The sequence below is a fragment of the Solea senegalensis genome, linkage group LG9 (assembly GCF_019176455.1).
Source record: "Solea senegalensis isolate Sse05_10M linkage group LG9, IFAPA_SoseM_1, whole genome shotgun sequence".
Lineage (NCBI taxonomy): Eukaryota > Metazoa > Chordata > Actinopteri > Pleuronectiformes > Soleidae > Solea > Solea senegalensis.
Window position 1 is genome coordinate 24,843,425 of NC_058029.1, and position 17,107 is coordinate 24,860,531.

The 17,107-nt window shown below is 45.7% G+C and overlaps 1 pseudogene; it reads right to left on the reverse strand.

The window, feature by feature from the left end:
• Window positions 1-1,246: 1,246 nt before the first annotated feature.
• On the reverse strand, window positions 1,247-2,748 carry LOC122774714 (annotated as a pseudogene).
• Between the last annotated feature and the right edge of the window lie 14,359 nt (window positions 2,749-17,107).

A 17,107-nucleotide genomic window follows, 5' to 3' on the forward strand; every position in this document is an offset into this window, starting at 1 on the left:
TAAAAAAGTGGTTAGTTAGCCACCAAACATGTCAACACTAAATAACATCACACTGCCAGCACCTCTACTAGTTAGTTATACAGTATGTGGGCGCCATCTTATTTATACCATCACTGCCATGTTTTCATGTTTTCTTTTTTTTCTTTTCCTTATTTACTGACCCTTCTCTTCCTGCATGTTGTATGTGTTCTTTTACCATGTGTTCTTTTATTATGATGTATGTATATTTTATGATTTTGCTTCTTTTAGTATGCATCTGACCTGTTAACATCGGTCCATGGACAACAGATTTAAAATAGCCATTTTGGCTAATTCTGGCACATTTACATTGTATGTTTATTAATGTGCACTGTCCATGTCAAATAAACCATGAATAAATAAATAAGTTATCCGGGAAAAAAATAACTGTGGGAACATGTTCTGTGGTCAGCCAGGTCCACATTTCAGCTTGTTTTGGGGAAACATCTTGGTGTTGACACTGGGCAGAGAACGGTTTCCATACTAAATGATTTTTGTTAGAGCACACCAATTCAAAATGAAAAACACATATGACGGGCCAATACTGGTCTAAACACAACTTAACCCTTGTGTAATGTTCATATTGTTGATACTCAGCCAGCGTTTGTGGGTCTGATGGACCCGTTGCATTTTGTGGCTTTAAATGCCTCACAATCAAAGACTTTTATGTTAAAATACTGAACAGATGTTTACCTTATCCCAATTACAAGCAGTATAAACAATATATATGGTTAATATTTGCCCTTTACCTTTGTTAGGTCACATTTATAACTTATTATTTAAAATATAATAAAGAAAATCAATTAAAATCAAGATATGAGTGGAAACAAATTTACAAGTGAAGCAAGGTTTTTCAAAACTACTGACTTTTATTTCTTTGAACTTGAAATTGAACCCATTCAGGTGCACAAGCTGAACACATGAACACAGAGTAAACATATCAGTCATGACAACACATCAGCCCCATTGAACACATGGCCTTTAGCCACTAGCCTATACAACACATGAGGGGCAGAGCTTTACTGTGTGTGTGTTGCAGATATACTTTTTGCACTTGATGCATGAATATTGTGTTTTCCTGTCCATCTTGGGTCCGCACACTTCGCACCGCTTCTTCTTGTTGCTGGTGTTCACAACCTAGAATAATGAAAAGATCAGGAATTTTACTAACACCTCTCTCTCTCTCTCTCTCACAAGACATGAGTGCCAGACATGTACTGCAACAGCATCACACACTTACTTCAGGCTCAGCAGATTTTGGTTCTGTAGGTTGGGTGGACAGGGCACCAGCATTCTCCTCCTGAATCCTCCTCACCATGGCTGCAGAGGCTGGGGTTCTGGGGAAATGTTTTCTTCTCTCGATTTGTGGTCTCACCAATGCCTTTCCCAGATCCTCAAGAAAGAGCAGTCTTTTCTGGAGCTTCACTCGTTTCCCCTCTGGGTTCAGTGCCATCCAAATGACAAAGGTATTGTACGCTGAGATGTCCAACATGTCAAAGAATATCACCAGTGGCCAGCGTAGAGTCCTCCGTTTGCAGCTGTAGGCCGTCATCAGCTTGTCCATGTTGTCTACCCCTCCTTTTTTTTGATGTCGGGTTTGTGATGTTCCTGGTCACAGATTCTTCCATCCCCATGCAGTGTACTCATGAGTACCACATTCTTGCCTTTCTTTGGCACATAGGATACCAGGGATGTGTCAGCCGTGTATACAAACTTGGAAGACTTGACAGGCCTGTTCTTTGAAGTCAGCAGTTGAGGTGGGAGCTCTGACCTGTTTTTCCTTATTGTTTCCACCATGGTCAGCTTCCTCTTCAGGAGCTCCTGTCCCAGTTTGTGCGAGGTAAAAAAATTGTCGCATGTGATGTTGTGTCCACTGAGTCCCTGAGACATGTCAAGGACAACTCTCATTCCTTGTTTTTTCTCGGGGCTCCTCCATCAGGTTTCCCTGTGTAGACTTGTAAGTTCCAAGCATATGAGGAAGTGGCATCACAGGCAGCCCAGATCTTTATACCATACTTTGCGGTTTAGATGGTATATACTGCCGAAAGGGGGAGCAGCCCCTAAATGGCATCAGCTGCTCATCAATGGTGACATTTGGCCCAGGGTTGTACAGCAGGGGGAGGCGGCGCACCCACTTGTCCCACACTGTCCTGATGGCAGCTAGTTTGTCTCTCTGCCGTCGAGCTGGTCTGTCATCTCGGTTCTCAAAGCGGATAATCCTGGAAAAGATGTGAAGGTTTTCCAGAGACATTGTTGCACGGAAAATTTCTCTGCCAGTTTCTGCATCCAACAGGGATTCTGCGGATTCCCTTTTGGACCTGAAAATTCCAGCAAGGATGAGAACTCCGAAGTAAGCATGTAATTGGGTTTGGTCCATTTCCTTCCACCTCTCTCCAAAACACGTCTTCCTTCTAAATTAGTGCAGTCAAGAATAATTTCCTGGATGGAATCTGGGATGAAAAGCTCAAAAGAAGACTTGATGTCCTGTGTGTGAGTAACTGCCATCCGTGTTGGCCCTGGTTGCATCCTTATCACATTGGCAGCCTTGCAGGGTGGCTCTTTTCTTGGGCGAGAAGACCATTCAATTTTTTGACATCCATATTTCCTCACTTGCTCCATGCTGACTGGCTTGTACTGGGCCTGGGGCTGGCTGCTGACTACTTGGTCCTGGGGCTGGCTGTTGACGGCTTGGTCCTGGGGCTGGCTGCTGACGGCTTGGTGTGTGGACATCAATTTCGACACTTCTATTAGCCAGTGGACCCGGACATCTTATATGTAATAGAAATGTGTAGGGGAGTGTATGGTGTGTGGTCATTAAATATGTATTCTGATATATGTTCTTCACAGAAAATGAGCCAAAGTCAGTAAGTCTCAGTTTGAAAGATTAATTAATTGTATCATTTTTCTTTTAATAAAAAATGAAAACGGGTCCCACAGACCCGAACACCACACAAGGGTGTCCATCCATACATCCATTGTTTACCACTTTATCCTCCACATCAGGGTTACAGGACTGCTGGTACCAATCTATGGCGAAAGATAGATTACATCCTTGGGCGGGTCACCAGTCCACCACAGGTCCACATGTAGAGACAAACAACCATTCACTCTCACATTCACACAGTCACCAACCCAGGTCATTCTGACCTAAATGTAGTGAAATCAATTTTAAAATGAAAACAAAATCAAATTGAATTTCCCAAAAATCTGGCAAATACACTAATATAATTTCAAGGGTAACTAAACCCCCTATTTTGAGGCTAACTTCACCCAATGGCTGATGTGTCAAGAAGTGGACTGAGAGCTGAGTGAGGGAGAGTGGTGTGGTAGTGAAATCTGACACCAATTTGTAGCTGTGTGAGGTACTAGCCTCTCAATCGTTTACACTGAGCTTCAAGCAGTGGAGAGAGAAAGACGACTAAGTGACAACTCTTGCCTTTATACAAGAGGCTGAAATCTGGGACAACAAGCCTTGCACTGGTTGGGAAAAAAGGGTAAAGCTTGTACCAGTGACAAGGGTGTACTAAAAAAGCCAATGGCAGAATTTCAGTGCAGTAACAACAACTATAATTGCAATACCTGACGATAAACTGTGAAGATTTGCAAATGCCATTACTAGATACACATAAACTGGTTTATACCTGGAAAAAACCCATTTAGGAGTTTAGTTAAACTTTCACATTACATTACATTACATTACATGTCATTTAGCAGACGCTTTAATCCAAAGCGACTTACAAAAGTGCATTTAAACATTTGGGTATAAATAAGGGCTAGAAGTAAGTAAGAGCTTCAAGTAGAACAAACTATGAAGTGCTAGTCATAAGTGCGATGTTCAAGTTTTTTTTTTTTTTGTCGTCTTAGTCGAGGTAGAGTCGGAAGAAATGTGTTTTTAGTCGGCGTCGGAAGATGTGGAGGCTTTCAGCTGTCCGGATGTCGATGGGGAGATCGTTCCACCATTTGGGAGCGAGGACAGTGAACAGTCTCGAGTTCTGCGAGTGCCTCTGCGATCCTCTCAGTGAGGGGGCAGCGAGCCGGTTTGTAGATGCAGAGCGGAGTGGGCGGGCTGGGGTGTAGGTTTTGATCATGTCCTGGATGTAGGCTGGACCGGATCCGTTTGTAGCATGGAACGCAAGCACTAGAGTCTTGAAGCGGATGCGAGCAGCTACAGGAAGCCAGTGAAGGGAGCGGAGGAGGGGTGTAGTGTGGTAAGTTGAAGACCAGTCGAGCTGCCGCATTCTAGATGAGTTGCAGAGGTCGTATGGCGCATGCAGGAAGACCAGCCAGGAGCCTGGACCAGAACCTGTGTCGCCTTCTGGGTTAGAAGAGGCCGAATCCTTCGGATGTTGTGCAACATGTATCTGCAAGATCTAGCTGTTGCAGCAATGTTGGCAGTGAGGGAGAGATGGTCGTCAAGTGTCACACCCAGGTTCCTTGCGGTGTGAGAAGGAGTTACCACAGAGTTGTCGAGGGTGATGGTTAGATCTGTGGTGGGAGAGCCCTTTCCTGGGAGAAAAAGAAATTCAGTCTTGTCGAGATTGAGTTTCAGGTGATGGTCAGACATCCACTGAGAGATGTCAGTCAGACAAGCGGTGATCCGTTCTGCTACCTGTGTGTCGGAGCTGGGAAAAGAGAGAATGAGTTGGGTGTCATCGGCGTAGCTGTGATAGGAAAAACCATGAGAGCAAATAACCGAACCAAGAGAGTTGGTGTATAGAGAGAAGAGGAGAGGGCCCAAGACAGAACCCTGAGGGACCCCAGTAGCTAGAGGACAGGGTTCCGACACGGATCCTCTCCAGGTTACTCTGTATGTTCGGTTTTGAAGATAGGACGAGAGTAGGGTAAGTGCAGAGCCTGAGACACCTAGTTCTTGAAGGGAAGAAGTAAGGATCTGGTGGTTAACTGTGTCAAACGCTGCAGAAAGGTCCAAGAGGATGAGCACAGAGGAGAGAGAGGCAGCCCTGGCAGTGTGGAGTTGCTCAGTGACAGCAAGAAGTGCAGTTTCGGTCGAGTGACCTGCTTTAAAACCAGACTGAAGAGGATCAAGAAGGTTGTTCCGGTGAAGGTAGGAGGAGAGTTGATTAAAGATAGCGCGCTCCAGAGTTTTGGAGAGAAAAGGAAGAAGAGAGACAGGTCTGTAGTTATTTACTTCAGACGGGTCAAGGGTGGGTTTTTTAAGGAGGGGGGTCACTCTGGCCTCTTTAAGAGAGTCCGGAAAACAACCAGATGATAGAGATGTGTTAATGAGGTGGGTGAGGAAAGGAAGAAGATCAGAAGCAATTGACTGAAGAAGGTGAGAGGGGATAGGGTCAAGGTGGGGCGGGCAGAGGTTATTAGGGAAAGAACTTGATCCTGAGATAGAGGGGAGAAAGAGGATAGAGAAGGAGCTGAATGTGTGGTTGGTAGAGTGGTGAGATCAGGAGGTGGGGTTGAGAAAGAAGAGCGAATGTCATCTACTTTTTTTGTGAAGTAGTTGACAAAGTGAATTGGTAGAAGGGAGGAAGGAGGAGGGGGGTGGGGGGATCAAGGAGGTTAGAGAAGATAGAGAAAAGTTTTTTGGGGTTAGAGAAAGAGGATTGAATTTTAGTCTGATAGAAAGATTGTTTGGCTGCAGAGATAGAGGCAGTGAAGGTGGAGAGAAGAGAGTGATAGGAAAGCAGGTCATCAGGGTGTTTTGATTTCCTCCATTTTCTTTCTGCTGCCCGTATCGTGGCTCTCTCAGCACGCACTGAGTCCGACAACCACGGGGCTGGGGAGGACTTACAACCCGCCGGGAAGTAAGAGGACAGAGAGAGTCAAGAGAGGAGGACAGAGTAGAGAGGAAGGTGTCTGTGGCAGAGTTGGGATGCATGAGGGAGAAGGAGTCAGCTGAAGGAAGTGCTGATAGAACAGTTGAGGAGAGAGAGGAGGGAGAGAGAGAGCGAATGTTGCGACGGACAAGTGCAATATCTGATGAGATGAGATCATCAGATTGGGAGAGTGGGAGAGAGTAGGAAATGAAGAAATGATCAGAGACATGAAGTGGGGTTACCTTGAGGTCGGAGGTGGAGCAGTTTCTGGTGAAGATGAGGTCAAGGTGGTTGCCAGCTCTGTGAGTTGGTGGAGAAGGAGCAAGTGAGAGAGAAAGAGATGAAAGAAGGAGAAGTAGATCAGATGACTTCTCTGACTGGATGTTGAAGTCACCAAGAAGAACAAGTGGTGGACCATTTTCTGGGATGTTTGAGAGGAGGACATCTAGTTCCTCCAAGAAGTGTCCCAATGGGCCTGGTGGACGGTAGATGACAACAATGATGAGTTTTACTGGGTGAGTTACAGTTACAGCATGAAATTCAAATGACTGTGAAGAGAAGTGAGGCAGTGGGAAAAGAGTGAAAGTCCAGTTGGGGTTGATAAGCAGACCTGTCCCGCCACCTCTTCCAGTGGATCTGGGTGTGTGGGAGAAGGAGTGGGCAGAGGAGAGAGCCGCAGGGGTGGCTGTGTTGGAGGGTGTTATCCAAGTCTCAGTGAGAGCAAGGAAGTCCAGACATTGCTCAGTAGCAAAGCCAGAGATGAACTCAGTCTTGCGGGTAGCTGACTGGCAGTTCCACAGGCCCCCTGCAACAAGGTGTTGGATGTGTGTGGAGCGGGTGGGATAGATAAGTGAGGAAAGGTTACGGTGATGCTGTGAGTGATTGTGAGGTTTGTCATATCTATGAGAAGAGACATGAACAGGAATGGAGAAAACACACATATGTGAAAAGTAGAAAAACAGTTGTAGGTACAGGTACTTAGCCTCATTAGCCTCCTTGTTAGACTCCGCTTTAGACTCCTTTGTCTTTGTCTTCCTGAGTCTTGACTCCGGTTTAGACTCCTTTGTCCTTTTCTTCCTGAGTCTTGACTCCAGTTTAGACTCCTTTGTCTTTGTCTTCCTGAGTCTTCGTCTGAAGAGTCTGCCGCTGAAGCTGCCGCTTCAAAGTGAGTGCTGCTTTTTAAAAGACACCTGATTAGGTGCTGATTGGTTACAGCTGTGTTGGCCACTCCCCTGTAGCCAGTGAAACTTCTCACCTGGTGATGGCTCAATAGAAACTAGGTCAAAACAGCAACAATAACAACTTTGCCTTTGACCTAGCAGACAAAATATCTTAAACAACTTTCACCTTAACTAAACAGACAAGTCAAAAGTCACTAAAGTCAAGCAACACAGTTAGATAAAATAGCAATTAATGAAATAGCAACCAAATAAGAAAGACCTACAGAAGTGATACTTAGCTTAATTCCAGTAGTCCTATGAGATACCCAGATAGTCCAAATGCACACTTAATTCACTTAATCAGATAAACCAATCTGGTTAATTAACTTCAATGAAAGGGTGCAGCCAAGGATAGAGAACTTGGCATGTGACTGATGGGTTGCCGGTTCGAGTCCCTGCCAGGTTAAGGAGCCTGGAGTACCACTATGCAAGGTGCCCAGTCCCTCATTGTTAATTGACACTCTAAATTGACCCCATCCACAGGTGTCAATTGTACTCCTTGTGCTGGTCCCAAGCCCAGATGAAGGTCGGTGTCAGGAAGGGCTTCTGGTGTAAAAATCTCCAACTCAAACATGTAGGGGTGAGCCCTAGGCAGGGAGAAAGCAAAACATTTTTTTTACGTCAATAAAGAAAACAAACAAATCAAAGGAAATATGTAGAAAGAAAGAACAAAATACTTTCACTGCAAATATGTGTCCACATTTTGAGCAACAGCAGCAGTACTGGCGGCCAAGGAGAGATAACACTGGGTGTAGATGAATATTTTTTTAATAGTTTCATTCACATGGAAACTGCGTTTTGAGAGACCTGAAGAAAAAAGTGCCGCTCTTGCCTTTTCATGTTTAGAGATTGTTTGACAGTGCAGCCTCAGCGAGTTCAGATACGGTAGTATCTGTGTCCACAGTCAGACGACTCTCCGACAACAGTAAATACAGCTAGATGAAGCTCACTCATGCAGCAGAACTGGAGATTACCCTGTTGTAAAGAAGTTAGGGATATACAAGAAAGTTGCTAGATTTATCACTAGTCACTTTTTTGGAAAAAAAATTGCTGGGGGTCTGTAATGTCACCAAATATAACAACAAAGTCACCAGTTGTCAACACCAGTGTTGTTTTTGGCAGGCATTTTAGATTTTAGTCTTGGACTTTGGATGGTAACCAGACGAGAGACTGGACCGGGCCCCGATGAGTTGCCAGAACCGAAAGTTGAATTGGGGGCCACGGTCCGACACAACGTCCAATGGCAGCCCATGGAGCCTAAAAACCTCCCTGAGGATCACCTCTGCCGTCTGTTTGGCGGACAGGAGCTTGGCCAGGGGAATGATGTGCGCTATCTTAGCGAATCGATCGACCACAGTCAGAATGCAGGCCTTACCCTCCGATGGCGGCTATCCGGTGACAAAATCCAGGGAGATGTGGGACCAGGGCCGAGATGTACGGGCAGAGGAAGGAGCATCCCATGAGGCTGGGCATGGGAAGGATTACATGTGGCACAGACTGGATAGGCCCCCACAAACTCCCCGATGTCACTGCGCATCCCCGGCCACCAGAAGCATCGACCCACAAGCTGAGCAGTACGAGATTCTCCCGGATGGCACGACCACTTCAAAGCATGCCCCCGAAGCACCTGCGGACAGAGACACACTGGGACAAAGAGACGGTTAGGGGGACAGGACGCCGGAGGCAGGTCAGAACGATGGGAGCGCTTGACCCACTCCTCGACGTCCCAGATGACAGAGCCCACCACTAGGGGGAAGAATGGGGACAGGACACTCAATGGAGTCAGGGGCATCAGAAATTCTAGACAGGGCATCGGCTTTGGCATTACGAATATGAAACAACAAAGTGAAAACGTGCGAAGAAAAGTGACCACCTGGACTGCCTGGGATTGAAGCGCTTCGGTACTCGAGGTTGCGGTGGTCCGTCTAGACCAGCAACGGTTGCTCCGCCCACTCCAGCCAGTGCCTCCATTCCTCGAGCGCCGACTTTATAGCCAGCAGTTCTCTGTCCCCCACACTGTAGATCTTCTCCACCCGAGACAGCTTCCTGGAATAGAAGGCACATCCACCACAATTTGACAGTGAGGGTCGGGGTGATGGAGGGTGGGCGCAGAGGTGAACCGGTGCTTAAGCTCCATGAAGGCACGGTCTGCGTCTGGGTTTCACTGGATGTTCCAGGCAAAGAGAAAGAGTGTCGGCGCAACAATCCTGTTCCTGCTCCCGAAGCCGCCTGTCCAACCGACTGACCAATGACACGAGGGAGTCAAGGTCCTGCGGGATGTCCAAGGTGACCAGGCAATCACGAAGGCAGGGGTTGAGGGCACGGAAAAAAGCACCCACGAGCGCAAGTTCATTCCAGCCTGAATCAACGGCTAGGGTCCGGAACCGAATGGCGAAGTCGCTCGCTAGATGTGTCTGCCTCTCTGCCAGGTGCCACGTGGTGAAAAACAGGAGACACGAGACAGAGCAGAGTTTCACTCGTCCACTGTAACGTTCCTAGGTTTTGTGGTTTCCCCGGGGAAAACAGAAATGGACCTGGCTAAAGTCCAAGCCGTGAAAGACTGGCCCACGACCCGAAAATGGGTTCAACAATTCCTCGGTTTTGCTCATTTCTATAGAAAGTTCATCCAGAACTTTAGCACCGTCGTAGCCTCTGTCCATGCCCTGACCTCCTCCAAGACTTTGTTTAGCTGGTCTCCCCAGGCAGAGGTGGCTTTTCCAACGGTTAAAGAGCACTTTCTCCTCCGCACCCATCCTCACCATCCCGGACCCCCAGAGACAGTTTGTGGTGGAGGTGGGTGCCTCCAACGGAGAGATAGGGGGTATTCTCTCCCAGCGCTCGGCCTGGGACAACAGACTCCACACCTGTGCCTTCATGTCTAGGAAATTAACCCCCACTGAACGCGACTACGACGTGGGGGACAAGGAGCTGCTGGCGGTCAAAGAAGCCCTGACGGAGTGGAGACAGTGGCTAGAGGGGTCTCCACTCCTGTTCCTGGTGTGGACCGACCACAAAAACCTAGAGTATATCCGCAAAGCCAAAAGATTGAATTCCCGCCAGGCTCAGTGGTCTCTGATATTTAACAGATTTGACTTTGTCCTTTCTTACAGGCCTGGGTCCAAGAATGGGAAGCCGGATGCTCTCTCCCACCTCCACGACCCCGAGCCTATGGCCTTGGATCCAGCACCTACCCTACCACCTGACCATGCGGTCTCGGGTCATTGACTGGGCACACACCACCAAGGACCTCCCCCTCCAAGTGCTGTCCAGAAAGCTTGCTCCACAGTTCGCAGGCCCGTTTCCAGTTGCCAAGGTTATTAATCCTGTTTCTGTCCATCTCTGTCTGCCCAGGTCATCCCCACCTTCTGTGAAGAAGCGATTTTGTTTTCGTCAAGTATAGTCTAGTTTAGTTTCTCCTTCTGTAAAGAAGTGGTTTTGATTTTGCCTGCCTTCTCAAGAGGAAAATAAAGACTCTTGATTTTTTCATCGTGTCTCCTGTCTCGTGCATTTGGATCCAAGCAGTGTAGTTGACTTTTTTTTTTGTCTCCATTTCTGTGATTACAATAATGTGTATGAGGCACCACTGACTTAGTTGTTTGACTCCACCCCAGCCCCTCTGGCTGATTAGCCAATCACTGCGCTTACCGAGGGGAGAAAAGTAGGCTGTGTCCCTCCTCCTGATCTCTCGCTCCCGGGTCGTTGTATGTGCCACTAGCATCCGAGCACAGGTAAGCACATATTGCCGTGCTGTTTTGTGTATATTCTTCCATGTTTCATTCAATTAAAACCGTTGTTCCCTAATAGATCCGGCGTCTTCACTGCGGTCGAGCCAATCGGTTGGGGCTGTGTTATTGCTGCAACCAGAGCATTGGTGAGTGATGACATGCTTCTGCTGTTTGCTGCTGTAGCCAGGGGCTAAGCTCCTCTTCCGCTTTAACATAGTAATAACCCTCGTGTCACCACATGTACAAGATCTTATTCTCCGTTTATGTGTACGTGTAGCGTTACAGTGCCACGTACAGGCCTTGCATATGTACTACAGAGTTTTAAGTCTTTTTGGGGGGGTTCCGTGTGGATGGAGACATTTCCTGAAACGATGCCAGGAAACTTTTTTCAAAAGACAAAAAAGTCCACAGCCAGCGAGCAGAGGTGAAGTTAAGAGATCAGGAGGATGAGATCTGTTAAACGAGTAGCTCAGCAGCATCACTGTTACGTCCCGTAGTCTGCTTTTTTTTTCCCCGTACAGTCCATGCGGGGAGTAACAAGGTAAAAACGAAAACCTCGGGGTCTTGTTAAAAGAAGAAAGGCTGAAGTACACAAACATAACCGTATGTAAAAAGTTTTATTTACAATAAACGACAATAACTTAAGACGAGCTGCTCCAAAAGTAGCTGTAGGGCCTACAGGAGAGCGAAAAACACAATCAACTTAAAGAGCCAGATCAATCCAAACTCAAACCACGAAAGTAGAAATTACACCCTTTCTCTACCAGAGGAAGTATCCCACGTACCGAAAACAAGGTTGAATGGTGCACACTAGTGACGTTACGAGATGTGCCGAGGCTTCAAAGCGTGTGTCGAGTAATGAAGGGGGCGTTTCTACGAATCGCGTATCGAGGCTTGCTTCATTTAGGGGAGGAGCCAAAAATGATGACGTCCGAAGCCTCGCTGCCCGGCTGTACCATGTGATTGCTTCGCGAAGTGGTTCAGATTTTGCTGCAAGGTTTTGCAGCTATATAGACCCCTCGGGCTCCATTCAAAATGTTGGTTTTTGAAGGAGAGTTGTGGTCAGTTGAGAGTTTGGATAGCGTTTATATAGTTTGGCGAGTTTAGGGAGAGAGAGATTTAGGAGAGTGAGGAGTAGGATAGGTGATAGGATGGAACCAGCGAGGATGAGGATTTCCCCTGTGTGGGAACACTTCGATCTGATATCTCCTAACAAGGTAAGCTAAATCTAACATAATTACAGACGCATTAGGTTTGCTTATCAAGAACTATTTTTCACGGTTTCTTATTTTATTCAAAGGTGAGGTGTTCCAAGGAGTTGGGGTACAATAACAACACCTCATCCATGCTAAGGCATTACCGTGCCTTGCATGAGAGTAAGGAGGACACGAGAGCTTTATCTCGCCAAGGTAAGTCATGACAATATTACAAACACACTATCACAATTTTTCCATGTTTACTTTTGTTTATTGTGCAAATAAAGACAACAAACACTGTATTTATTCTCTTTTAACCAACCACCAGAAAACAGGAGCTTGTCTCCATGATAGTGAAGGACACACAGCCCTTCAGTATTGTGGAAGATGTTGGATTCAGGGCATTTGTGTCCAAAAGGGATCCCAATTATGTTCTCCCTACAAGGCAGGTATGTATGGGTGCATGAATGAAACAAATGATTACTTTATTGTATGTCTCACGATTCAAACAAATTCAGCATTATATATGTTTTCGTTTAGGCTCTGAAGGCCATGGTGGAGGCCAAGTACGAGTCAGCAAAGGAGAAGGCTAAGGCTAAAGTTGAAAAGGTGGCTGCTCTTAGCCTTACTTCTGACATGTGGGCATCCATCAACATGGATGCCTACCTGGCTGTAAAATGCCATTTTGTGGGTGAGAAAACCAGGCTCAGCTCAGTGCTGTTGGGAGTGCAGGCATTCCCCCAATCACACACTGCTGAAAAGATAGCTCGTGTGAAAGCCTCCCTGATGGAGGAATGAGGGATCACTAATAAGGTGACATGTATGGTCACTGATGGTGCTCCCAATATGGTTGCGTGTGAGAGAGCTGAAGCTTCGGCACCATATTTGCATTGCACACACACTAAATCTGATAGTGAAGAAGGCACTTGACCAGAACCCTGTGCTCTCTGGCATCCAGGCCAAAGCAAGGAAGCTGGTTGGCTTCTTTAGAAGCAGCACCACTGCTAAGGTATGGTCATTCCCTTTATTTCAATTTATTAAAACACTAATAGTTTGTCTGTGTTCCTGCTGCAGTGATTTAATGGCCTACTCATCTGTATCTTTAAAGGAGAAGCTTACACAAGTGCAGCTTCATCTGGGGATGGCAAAAATGAAGCCAATGCAAGAAGTGGAGACCAGATGGAACAGCACATATTTGATGCTGCAACGTTTGGTGGAGCTAAGGGAGCCAGTCAGAGCAGCGTTAGCTGGGCTACAACATGAAATGCCCATGATCACTTCAGATGAGTTCAACATTGTTGGGAGGGTGCCTTTCTTTGCTGTCTCCCTTTGCCACTGTAGAGCTGTCGGCCGAGGAAAATGTGTCTGCCATCAAAGTTGCCCCCCTAATGAAAAGGCTGGAGCAAAACCTTCGGGAGGAAATGGCAAAGCCGGCATCTGCAGTGGCATTGGAAACCAGCTCATCAGGCAACTACAGGAGAAGCTTTATATTTTGCAGTCTATGAGCATCATGTCCCGTGCTACACTCCTGAACCCCCGATTTTAAAATTATTGGATTTTTCAGTCAAACAAAAGCTACCGAATCTATAAAGCGACTGACCTCAGAGTGTGCTACCATTATAAGGGCAAACAAAGCAGAGAGGATATCCCCCCCAGGCTTCTACCTCTCGATGTCACTGGAGGTAATCTGTTATTTTACATTTTGACATCAGTTATTCCTATGAGAAGACTTACTAACATGATCTGTGGTTTCCTCTTAAGTAGCAAACTGGCGTCGTTTAGACACCAGCGTTATGGAGGCAAAGAGGTCTCAATATGTCACTGCACATGCCACTGTGGAGGTCCAGCGGTACCTTTCAGAGCCAAATATAGGAAGACTGGAAAACCCTCTGGAGTACTGGGAGAGGCAAAAACTACTCTACACAAACTTGCACTTGCTTTTTTGAGCACGCCGGCATCTTCTGTGCCTTGTGAAAGGGTCTTCTCCAAGGCCGGAGAGGTTGTGTCAAATAAAAGAAATCGTTTAAAACCAAAACTGTTGAGAAACTCTTGTTTCTGAATAAAAATTTATGAGATTTCCCCTGTCCTGTACATCATTGTCCATCATTGCCCTTTTCCGAGTTCCACAACCACTTTCACTGTCCTCTGCCTGATTACGCCCATGCCACATACAGCTGCCTGTGATTATACACTTGGCCAGTAGGTGGTTTTGTGTGCACATGAAGCTTGAAGAAATGAACCCTTTCTCAAACCAATTGGCTCGAGTGGTTCAATGCCTCATGAGGCTTCATCTCACCATCACTAGCGCGCACACACACACACACACACACACACACACACACAGCTTCCCGAGCTGCACAGAAGGAAACACTGCTCAGTGGTTTGCAAGCTTTCACACCGTCTGCATGGCTCCAAGAGGAGGAGAGAGTGAGCACATCCCAGCTTTTCCCAAGCTTTTATGCACTCTGCCTGATGGCTGAACTGGAGGCACCTGTGGAATAAAGCAGCCGGGGGCGGAGCCACAAAGCGCATAGCACACAAAGGTAAAAGGGATGTCTCACTCAGCACCCTGGCACGTAATAATCACACTGTGCTCAGCCTGTCACAGTGATTCACTCCTCTGACCTATGTTCATGTGCATCACGCTTAGAATCAAGGAGACTGGGAACAGAGGCTCCAACCTGCATATCAGCTCCAGAGAAAGCTAAGGGTGAGAGGTACACACCCACCTTCACATTTACCCCCACTTTTGCATGTATGAGCGCACATGTGTGCAGTGGGGATAAAAACAATAAATCCTCTTTAAGGGTTTGTTTTGTGTGATGTGGATATAACAGCTTGTTCATGTGTGTGTCGACAGAGTCCCTCAATTTTTCCTCTCAATCTGAACAACTCCATCTACAAACCACCACCATGCTGACCAGAGAAGATTCTAGATACGCAGCACCTGTTGTGGCAGGTAATTCAGTTTGTATTGGATTTTGTGACGCAGTAGTCCATGCGGCACCCAGTAAGGAAAGATTATGCCCAATAAACTGGAAAAGTTATAATAAAGAGAGTATTTGTTGGACTTAATGGTTATGTTTATTCTGTGAAATATTATGATAAAACAAGTGACACTTTCAGTTGCTACTGGCGGGAGTAATGATACAACTGATAAAATGTGGACTGGATGTGTGGACCTTGATTATCCTGGTTTTCCTGAAGCAGTTTAGGTTTCACAGTGGGCTAGTGCAGCAGGCCCAGAGTTATATGCAAGTGCAGGTATAAGCCAGATACCGTAGACAGGCTGGTGTTCCTTGTAAAAAACTTGCAAGTGAGTAATGACTAACACATGTCATGACTGACTGACATTATGCACCTCTACCTTCAATAACAACAATAAGAATAACAATGCTTGTATTACCTTTCACATCAAAAAAAAAAACATTAAGTGCATAAATGGATACAGTAAGTTCTTCACTCTGGTTTTAAATACACACAATGGTTTATGGATCATGTTTATGATGCTTGGTTCCAATTATTACCTTTTTTTTAACAATCTGCTTTCCCACTGTGGGAATTTTAAGGAATTATATTGTCTTAAAACCCTGCAGGGGGGAAAAAAGCATCCAATGAAAAGCAAACATTTAACGATATCCAATAAAAGGTTGTTTTTCACAAAAACACAAACATCATATCAAGCCAGAAAGAAGAGAGACAGACTAATCCTGTGTCACCCAAACACAAAAAAGTGTTTTGTTTTTTATAAAGGTGTCAATACAAATAGCACATCTGATGTACAGTATGTGGGCAGAGTGTTTGGTGTAGCTAAAAGCAGTTTGTTCACAGGTTTTATGAGCTACTTTTGGAACGGCATAACAGGCAGAACAGGACTTTAATAAGCAAGTGAAGTTAAAACAGCACAAAGTCACTGAGTCTACCCTGGTTATTATGAAAGACTGGCAATACCACAATCATATTCCTGTATACATGACACCCTGTAGCACCCACTACCCAGACAAACTGAGCTTGCACACTTTGCCGTGCTATTTTTAGGTGAAGATGCAGCTGCTTTTTATCCTGTGTGTTCCCTGCTTTTAGCCTTGAAAAAAAAAAATAATACAACACTGCTTTTGCAAACAGTTGTCCTACTTCACGCCTTATGTGCTGGAAGACGAGTGCTTTGTGAAAACGTGTTTTTTGACCAATGAATAAAATGTATTATTATTATTTTTATAAATATCATTATTGTTAGTAGTAGTTGTAGTACAACAAGTCTGTTAGAACCCTTCAGTTCATTCAAAATGCTGCAGCACGAGTTCTGACAGGAACTAGAAAGAGAGACTATATAACTCCAGTGTTAGCTTCTCTACACTGGCTCCACCCACAGTTTAGAATTAAATTTAAAATCCTCCTCCTCACGTACAAAGCACTTAATGGTCACGCCCCTTCATACCTGAAAGACCTAGTCTCACCCTATCACCCTAATAGACCACTTAAGTCACAAAATACAGGTTTACTTGTGGTTCCCAGAGTCTGTAAGAGTAGAATGGGAGGCAGAGCCTTTAGTTACCAGGCTCCTCCTCTTCTGTGGAACCAGCTTCCAATGACAGTTCGGGAGGCGGAGCCTCTCTCTGTATTTAAAGTTAGACTTAAAACTTTCCTTTTTGATAAAGCTTATAGTTAGAGCTGGTTCAAACCTGGACCATCTCTTAGTTATGCTGCTATAGAACTAAACTGCTGGGGGATTTTCCTGTGGTACACGCACATTCACTCTCTCTCACTCAGGGTATGAGGGACATGCAGTTTTCGAGGCTATCCATATCATACATATCATCACCATTATTATTATGTTATAATTGAAAGTCGATATCACCAACTGTATAAACTTGTGACCTGATACAGTTGTTGTGTATCTGCTGCTGGTCTCTCTCTCTCTTCTGTCTCTACCTCATCTCCCTCTTGTCCTTTTCTCTCCCGCCTTTCTGTCCCCCATCTCTCCTCTGTCCCCCATTTTCCTTTCACCCCAACCGGTCGAGGCAGATGACCGCACATCTCTGAGTCTGGTTCTGTCAGAGATTTCTTCTTCTGTTAAGAAGGAGTTTTTTCTCTCCACTGATGCCTAGTGTTTGCTCATTGTGTGAACTGTTGTGTTTCTCTGCTCTCCTTGATGTTGT